The sequence below is a fragment of the Nuphar pumila genome, chromosome 3 (assembly GCF_984573655.1).
Source record: "Nuphar pumila chromosome 3, dmNupPumi1.hap1.1, whole genome shotgun sequence".
Taxonomy (NCBI): Eukaryota; Viridiplantae; Streptophyta; class Magnoliopsida; order Nymphaeales; family Nymphaeaceae; genus Nuphar; species Nuphar pumila.
In genome coordinates, this window is record NC_143251.1 from 130,906,140 (window position 1) to 130,914,711 (window position 8,572).

Genomic DNA, 8,572 nt, shown 5'->3' on the forward strand with positions numbered 1-8,572 from the left:
GGTTACTCAAAATTGTTGTGTATGGATTTGATCTTATTCTGCCTCAGTTTATTCAAGGAGAGGATGATTACAAGCCAAGAATCTAGCAGGTCACTCAAAAAATTAGTGTTGCATTATGAAATGTTATGTGACTATTAGTCTTCTTACTGATGATCTCATGATCTTTATGAGGACTATCTGTTAAAATGTAAAATTGTACATATATGTATATATAATAATATTATATTATTATATATATATATAAATACATTTTTCATTTCTGTAATTTTTTTCTTTTATTTTTATTTTTTGTCTTTATGTCATCTAGTTTAGTTTGAACTAGAATGACTGTTGCTAGTCAAGTCCTGTCCAGACTTGACTAGCAATAGAGCTGTTGGACTGACACATTCCAACAGCTCTAAATAGAGCTGTTGGACTGTGCCCAACAGCTCTATTGGGTCCTCTTTCAGCTGTGTATATAAAGGGGTGCAGCCCCTCTTGTATTTTATTCCAATCCTTCTTAAGCAATTGGTTTTTCATATCAATAAAGAATACATTTTTATTTTTATTTTGTTTCCAGTTATACCCTTTTTAAGGGTTATGCTTTAGTGTCATTCTTGACACTTGCCCTTGTTAATCTAAGCTCGTGTTTCGAAGATCCCCATTTCATTTCATGGTATCAGAGCCGCGGAAGTACTAAATCTTGAGGAAAAGCTGCCTCGGTTTCCGTGCCCGTTTGCAAAAGTGTTCGCCACTTGAAGAGAAGTGTTTTATCACTTCATTGGAGAAGATTTCACATCTTGTTGTATTATTTTTTTTTCTTTCTTTTTCATTTTCCTTCTTGTTTCTCTTCTATCCCTATTCTTTCTCTCCTTGTAATCGATGGATGACAATGATAAAGTCACCATCATGCCTATGAAACTAAGCGATACGAACTATGTAACATGGGCTTCAATCATGAAGCACCATATATGGGGAAAAGGCTTATGGGGGATTGTGGATGGTTCCGATTCAGAACCTAAGCTATCTCTTACTAAAAAGGAGGGAGATAAAGAGGTCCCTCTATTGGAAGAAAAGAAAATCAAGGCTATTGCCTCATACGAGAAGAAATGGAAAGAATGGAGAATATCTCATGCGAAGATAATGTCATGGCTTATCAATAGCGTTGACATTAAAAAATGTTCAAGTCTTGCCAAATTTGATCATGCCGATAAGGCATGGGAATACCTTAAGAATATGTATTCCCTTAAAGATATTGCACACGTGTGCAACCTTCAAGAAAAAGTTCGAATGATGACACAAGGAGACAAAACTATTCGTGAATATTACAATGGGTTGTCCGAACTTTGGGAAGAACTTTCCCTTTTAGAACCAAAGTGGCATTGTGCCGAAGACATCGAGCTTCGTCAGAAACAACTCGATGCTGAACATTTTTACCAGTTTATCACTGGATTAAGGCCGGAATTTGAAACCACTAAATCGGCCCTACTTCACCGGGGAAAAATTCCTTCTATTGTTGAAACTATTGAAGAGTTAACAATGGAAGAAAATCGTCTCCGGAAAGGTTCTTTAAAAATTGAAGATGATTCCGTTTTAGCCGTGTCTAGACCAGAGAATCATGTTCGATCATATAGGCCTCCTCACTTTAACCGACAAAATGGTGACTATGATAAGAAGAAAGTTATTTGTCATCACTGTCATGAACCGGGACACTACAGGCCACAATGTCCCAAACTTAAGGAGCTGAGAGAAAAAAGAGCTGCAATTGTTGGATCGGAGCCTAAGGATCAAGATGCACCAGTTTCCTTGGCCCAACTAATGGAGATTCTTCAGCCTCTCATCAAAGGTGCCTCTTCCTCATCTGAAGCTTCAACTGGCGCAGCAGCCTCATCTTTTTCTGATCTAGGTAAAATTTCTTGGCTTCTTGACTCTGGTGCATCTTTTCATATGACCCCAAATAATCAAAGTCTATCCAAATGTGTTAAAAATAAAACAAGTGTGTCAAAGGTCTTTACTGCTGATGGGACTTCTCTTGAAATAGAAGGAATAGGAAATTTTGAAAAAATTTATAAAACAAAAATATTTTTTATTCCAGAAATTAGACATGTTCTCAAATTAAATTTAAATCTTTTATCTGTATCTCAAATTTCTGATTATGGGTGTAATATTTCTTTTTCTTCTCATGGTTGTTGGGTACAGGATCGCCAGTCAGGCAAGCTGATTGGGGAAGGCCATAGAGAAGGGGGACTCTATTACATGGATTTTTTGGAAATGCCGAAGAAAGCTTTTTGTTATAATATTCAAAAAATAGAGTTGGAACTGTGGCATAAGAGACTTGGTCACCCACATATAGCCAAAATCCAACATTTTCCAAATCTAGGGAAATTTTGTAACTCTGAATCATTTGATTGTAAAGATTGTATTCTCGGCAAAATGAAAAGATTACCATTTCAGAATAGAACCTTTTTCTCTTCAAGACCACTTGAATTAATACACTCGGATGTTTGGGGTCCTGCACCAGTAATTTCTAAAGGAGGATTTGTTTACTATGTAATTTTTGTCGATGATTTCTCTCGACATACGTGGATGTACTTTCTTAAACATAAGTCTGAAGTATTTTCATACTTTCAAACTTTTCATAATATGGTTAAAAACAAGTTTCAAAATGATATTACTATTTTTCGCACAGATTCAGGGGGAGAGTTTTTATCCACAGATTTTCAAAATTATCTTAAATTGCATGGCATCACACATCAAAGATCTTGTCCTTATACACCTCAACAAAATGAACTGGCAGAACGAAAACATCGTCATATTATAGAAACCACTAGGACTTTATTAATAGCAAATCAAGTCCCGAAAGACTTTTGGGCAGAAGCTGCCTTAACTGCCACCTATCTCATTAATAGGATGCCATCTTCTTCGTTACAAAATATCACTCCCATTGAAAAACTTATGAATATTTCTCCAGACTACTCTAGACTAAGAATATTTGGGTGCAAATGTTTCATATTTACTGACAAAAATGATAAACTTTCCCCTCGTGCGATTCCCTGTGCCTTTTTAGGATATGCTGAAAACCAGAAAGGTTATAGATGTTTTGACTTCAAAAATAATAAACTATATGTGTCTAGAAATGTTTCCTTTCTTGAAAAAGAGAGCTTCTTTGATTTTAGAAAATTAAAAGACGTCACTGAGTACTCCTTTTTGCTAGATCTAACATCAACATCTGATGAATATGACCTTGACTGTAACTTTGATGATGATCAAAGAATTATTGATCTTAATGTTGAAAATGAAGAAGTTAATAGAGATACTAGTATTCAATATTCCAGGCGACAAGAGTCTAATCCTCCATGTGCACTTGAGAAATATTCTAACATTCCAGCTAGACAATCATCCCGAATCTCGAGGCCTCCAGGAAAGTTTGTATCATACGAGTCTTTCTCACCCATATATAGGGCAGTTATTGCATTAATTCACTCATATGAAGAACCATCCACATATTTTCAAGAAAAAAATGATATCAAATGGATAGAAGCCATTAAAGTTGAATTAGATGCACTTGAAAAGGCTTCTACATGGAATATTCAAGATCTTCCTCCAGGGAAGAAAACTATAGGATGTCGATGGGTTTATAAAATTAAAACCAAGAGTGATGGTACTCTTGAAAGATATAAAGCCCGTTTAGTAGCCAAAGGTTATGCCCAAGAATACGGGATTGATTATGAAGAAACCTTTGCTCTGGTGGCTCGTATGACTACTGTCCGAACCTTAATTGCCTTAGCTTCTATCAAAAAATGGTCTATTTTTCAAATGGATGTCAAAAATGCTTTTTTAAATGGAAAGCTAGTTGAAGAAGTATATATGGAACCCCCTCCTGGTCTAAGTATTCCTAAGGGTAAAGTCCTTCGCTTAGAAAAAGCTCTTTATGGACTTAAACAAGCACCAAAAGCTTGGTATGATAGGTTTAGTCGTGTTATGATTGATATTGGTTTTCAATTCTGTTTAACTGACACTGCTTTGTTTATTAAGAATTCTAATGCAGGGATCATTGTGCTTTTTCTCTATGTGGATGATATGATCATCACCGGAAGCGATAAACAGGAAGTTGAAACAATCAAAACACTTCTTAAATCTCATTTTGAAATGATTGATTTGGGCTTGTTGAGATATTTTTTAGGCATTGAAGTTGCTTATTCTCCTAGAGGATATTTATTATCTCAGACTAAATTTGCTTTTGATATTGTTTTCAGGTCTGGTATTACTGATGATAAGAAAGTTGACACTCCATAAGTTGTTAATGTTAAAATGAAGATTGATGATGGAGAACTTCTTGCAGACCCTACTCCTTACAGACAGCTTGTCGGGGCACTTTCCTATCTATCCATTACCAGATCAGATATAGCACATGCTGTTCATACAGCAAGTCAATTTCAACATGCTCCTACTTCTGTTCATATGGGAGCAGTCATGCGTATTATCAGATACATCAAGTCCTCTCTTTCACGAGGACTTTTCTTATCTTCCTCTTCTCTTGATTTAATTGCATATACTGATGCTGATTGGGGAGGTGATCCTAATAACAGACACTCAACCACTGGCTTTTGTGTCTTTTTAGGGAAATCATTAATCTCGTGGAGGTGTAAAAAGCAACAGAAGGTATCTCTCTCATCCACCGAAGCTGAATACAGAGCCATGGCAACCACGACCATGGAAGTAGTTTGGCTCCGACGACTACTTGCTGACATGGGAGCTGAAGCAACAAAGGCTTCACAAATGTGTTGTGACAACAAAAGTGCGATCTACATTGCCAGTAACAGAACATTCCACGGACGCACCAAACACATTGAAATGGATTGTCACTACGTCAGAGAGGAATATCTACACGGGATAATTGATCTGCCATATGTCACTTCAGAATATCAGTTAGCAGACTTCTTTATAAAGCCTCTCGCTGCTCCCCGATTTCACTTTCTCTTAGACAAACTTTCGCTCATTGTACCGTAAGTTTGAGGGGGAGTGTTAAAATGTAAAATTGTACATATATGTATATATAATAATATTATATTATTATATATATATAAATACATTTTTCATTTCTGTAATTTTTTTCTTTTATTTTTATTTTTTGTCTTTATGTCATCTAGTTCAGTTTGAACTAGAATGACTGTTGCTAGTCAAGTCCTGTCCAGACTTGACTAGCAATAGAGCTGTTGGACTGACACATTCCAACAGCTCTAAATAGAGCTGTTGGACTGTGCCCAACAGCTCTATTGGGTCCTCTTTCAGCTGTGTATATAAAGGGGTGCAGCCCCTCTTGTATTTTATTCCAATGCTTCTTAAGCAATTGGTTTTTCATATCAATAAAGAATACATTTTTATTTTTATTTTGTTTCCAGTTATACCCTTTTTAAGGGTTATGCTTTAGTGTCATTCTTGACACTTGCCCTTGTTAATCTAAGCTCGTGTTTCGAAGATCCCCATTTCATTTCACTATCATCGCGAGATGTTTGTGACTATGGTAACAGGTTGCAGCCCATATATTGGTTTTGAGGTGCTGTGCTAGCTCGAGTATAAAGTGAGGTCTAATTTGGCCTTAGATCAACATATAAAGGTGACACCTGATGCCCCTGATCAATATGAACTGTAATGTGTCATAATCAATTACATAGAAGAGCTCAGGAAGAGATCAAGGTTTGAAAACTATGGATCTTTCCCTGGTCCAAGTGTTTAGTCATTTTTTATAGCTGGAACACGAGGAGTTCTGCTTAGACCTCCCTCTGTGTCGTAGCATTTGGAACTAATTTTCTGCAATTTATAGCATAAACCAAATCATTTAACAATATAATACAAGTCCTTTAGCAATGAATGCTTCAACACCCAACGCTTTCAGCAATTCACACCATTTGCGTTGATCAATCATCCTCAGTTCCGCTGCCTAATCAATTTCAAATGCCCCATCCAACTCAGCCACAGAGCCAAGATCGTGAACCATTATTAGAAAATGTGTGGTATATGAATTTGGGAGTAGAGAAACTATGTGCTAGGCAATTTGAGTAAAATACTAATTGCTATCTTAATCAAAGTTTAGGAAACATTATAGGTGGGTGATGGTACCCACCATTGATTTGCGCATAGTGGGAGGTGATTGATCACATCATTGAGGCATACACAAATGTCAGCTGATGAAGGGCATCAGCTGAACATGGAACTTTTTTAAGGTTCTTCATCATGAGGGTTTGTGGGTTTTCTCTTCTGACATGCCCTGCAGAATTTTGTACAGTTTTTGTATGTTTGCCTAATGCAAAATACTGAACAACTAATTATTGTAATAGCTGTGGACAGAAAGTGGGGTTTCTAAATTTTTTATCACATTGCTTGTTGGCAGACTCAGGATATGATTTTTGATCCTTTATCCTTAAATGTATGAAATTTGTGGATTGGATTCCGACATTTAAGTTCAATTCTTTCACCTTATTTTACCTTTTTCGTCATTTGTGTTTGCCTGCAGAACTATATGAAACTGGATATGATTTGTGAAGGGCTTGGTCCAATTTTCTTGTTACTAAAAGTTGAGCGTGGAACTGGTTTCTAATTCACTGATCTACGTTTTTGTGCTACCATTGGGGACATTAGTAGCGTAATTAATAGCAGAGAGTAGTTTAGACTATCAGCTTGGTTGCAACCAGCCTTCTTAATCGTTGTTTACGTTTAGTGCAGGCAACAGAAAAGAAAAGAAGCTGCAGAGAAAAGATCAAGTGAGAAAGCTGGAAAAGAGACAGGGAAGTAGCTTTAGTTCTTGAAGGTGGTGACTGGTGGGGAATAATTTCAGTGCAAGAGGTACCTTTCGTAGCTGCTCATATTCCCATGTCAGAATGCTAAGGTCACGCCTTTACTTTTTCTATTCTTTATTTGTAACGTATGTAGCTTGACCTTAACACAAAAAGGACGAGAGAACAGAAAAGAAAAAAGAAAAAAAGTTAAAACCTACCTAGTTTTCAGTCCAGAACATAGAATAACTGCAAAGTCTCACATGAATTAGTCCTGCCGGTTGGGGGGGTCTAGACTTTAGAGTGTAGACTCATACAGCCCAAAACCGCCTCACTCTTTTGGAGCATGTGAATTGAAGTTATCGAGGTTTATTGACCAAACTGAGTATATCATAGTATATGTTCAATTTACAGGCAGATGCATACAAAGAGAAGAAGAAATGTCTCATTTTCTTCACCTAATGCTATCATTGTTGTTCCTTTCTCTTATATTTTTCACTTATTTGATTCATTTATTTCTTGTTTTTTGGTATAAGACCTGGGAATATTAAAAAAAACTTGAAACTCTAATAAATTATAAAATAAATGCTCTCTCTCTCTCTCTTTTGTCCTGGGGGGACCTGATCCATATCTGATAGCAGACCCGCACACCTTGCCTTTAGAGGCCGACCACAATAAATGAGGGAAGATAATCACATCTCTTATTTATAAAATATTTGTGCTTACTACTTTTTATATTTGAAGCGTGAAGGTATGCTTGCTGCACCCAATCCTAACCTTAGCCATAAAGATTTCTTTCAAAGTCAAGACCCCACCTAATCTCCCGCCGACTCCCGTCGGTTTTCCTTCATCATTCCTCTTTCTCATCTCAAGGGGATTGAATCCATGAATCAATCATATGAGAGAGAAAGAGAGAGAGCCGAAAGAGAGAGAGAGAGAGTGTGTGAGTTGGGTTTTTTCTTTCGAAATTCTTCATATATCATAGGATAATTTAGATGGTTTGTGGCAGACAAAGCAGTGGAAAACTCTCCGTGAGGGAATCGTCCACAGCTGCTTTTTATAAAAGTGAAAAAAGCAAAAAGACAAAAACTCGGTTCTCACTTTCTCAATCATCTTGTAAGATGGTGATTGCGTGATAGCTTTGCACCTGTTAGTAGGGGTGACAATGGGTTAGGTTTGATCCGGACCGACGCCTACCAAACCCTATAGGGCCAAGGTTTGGTGATAAATAAGAAGGCCCAATTAGAATATGGGTTGGACCTGAAGGGTCCGATTAACATAAGGTGCTGGGTATGGTTTGTGAAATTTCATACCAGACCCGGGCCCGACCCTATTAAGATCTGCAATTTTTTTATGTAAAAAGGATAAAATGTATTATTTTATTGGTTTTAGTTCATACCATCCTTATAAAATTCGGATATGGTTTCTCTTATGGTGGGTTCAATTGGACTTGTGTCCGGACCTGGTACCAACATCTCAAATCAGGTACGAGTCTGGTTTAACTTGGGTCCTAACCAAACCTGACCTGTGGACACCCCACTTGTAAATGGTGGGGTTGTCTTGTGTTTTCCTGAATAGCCAAACGCGTGGGCCTCTTAGGGTTAGAACCAGTTAACAATAGTATAACCTATCCAGCCATCTCATTCGACCCCAATGGTTTGATACTCTTTCCAGTTTTATCACTTACTCGCGAGAATGTTAAACAGAAATCAAGCCATTAGCCAAGTGCTGCCATGTGTTGCATAACTTGGTTCATGGTTTGAGATCAGATTAAACGATGGAACGTTTGGGGGGTATGGATACACGTGAACATTTGGTGG

The 8,572-nt window shown here is 37.2% G+C and overlaps 1 long non-coding RNA gene across 1 annotated transcript in view; it reads left to right on the top strand.

Annotated features, from left to right (window-relative positions):
- Nucleotides 1–7,199, top strand: part of LOC149843833 (uncharacterized) — a 50,758-nt gene extending 43,559 nt beyond the window's left edge. Inside the window, exon 4 of the long non-coding RNA XR_016431167.1 lies at nucleotides 6,703–7,199. This is a non-coding gene — a long non-coding RNA (uncharacterized LOC149843833). The remainder of the gene's footprint in view (nucleotides 1–6,702) is intronic.
- Nucleotides 7,200–8,572: the final 1,373 nt, after the last annotated feature.